Raw genomic sequence first — 954 nt, forward strand, 5'->3', positions numbered from 1 at the left:
CCGAGAGGACGCGCCGTGATCGATCGACTAATAACCTGGAAATTAATAAGAAATGGCGAAGCTACGCGGGGAGGGGGGGGGCACTCGAAGGGTTAACGTGGGAGCCCCCCCACGGGGGGGGGCAAAATAACGGGAAAGATGGTGGTAACGATGATGATGAAAGAGAAAATGATAATAATCAATAAGGATGATAATAAAAATAACGATGATAATAAAAATAATGACATCATAACAATGACAACAATAATAATAATAATAATAATAATAATAATAATGTTAATAATAATAATAATGATAATAATAGTAATAAGAATTATAATAATAATACTGATAATGATAATAAAAGTAATAACAGTAATGATAAAAAACATAATATTTACAACAATCATGATAGCAATAATGGTGATGAGAGAAACAAAGCACATTGAAATTAATCAGAATGAGAATAATTATCATCGTAAATATATTAGAATAATGATTTTTCCCTGTTTTTTTGTTAACGAAAGTAGTATTGGCAACAAGACGGCAGTGACGATGGAACCACAGGCACGGGCAGGAATGAAGAGGGAAATAAAGCGGATGCTGATGTCAGACCGAAAGCGAGAGGAAGGGTGAGCGGGCGCGCGAGCGAGGCGTGGGAACGGGCGGGCGGCGGGCGCTCTCAGGCGGGCGTGGCGGACGAGGGGCGGGGGAGGGGAGCGGGGTGGGCGATGGACACACACGTGGCCATGCTATGTATATCTGAGTAAAAGCGAAAACAGACACAATAAAAAATGAAATGAACCCATGACATTTCGAGCTCATCGCGAGTTCCTCGTCAGACGAGTGATCAACCGAAATGGATCAAATTCCATTTCGATTTATTTTTCTTCTGAAGAGGAACTCATGGAGGCTTCGAAACGTCACGATTTCATTTCATTTCTTATTGTGGCTGTTTTCCTTTCCATCGTTGTG

Source organism: Penaeus monodon, chromosome 39, assembly GCF_015228065.2.
Source record: "Penaeus monodon isolate SGIC_2016 chromosome 39, NSTDA_Pmon_1, whole genome shotgun sequence".
NCBI lineage: Eukaryota > Metazoa > Arthropoda > Malacostraca > Decapoda > Penaeidae > Penaeus > Penaeus monodon.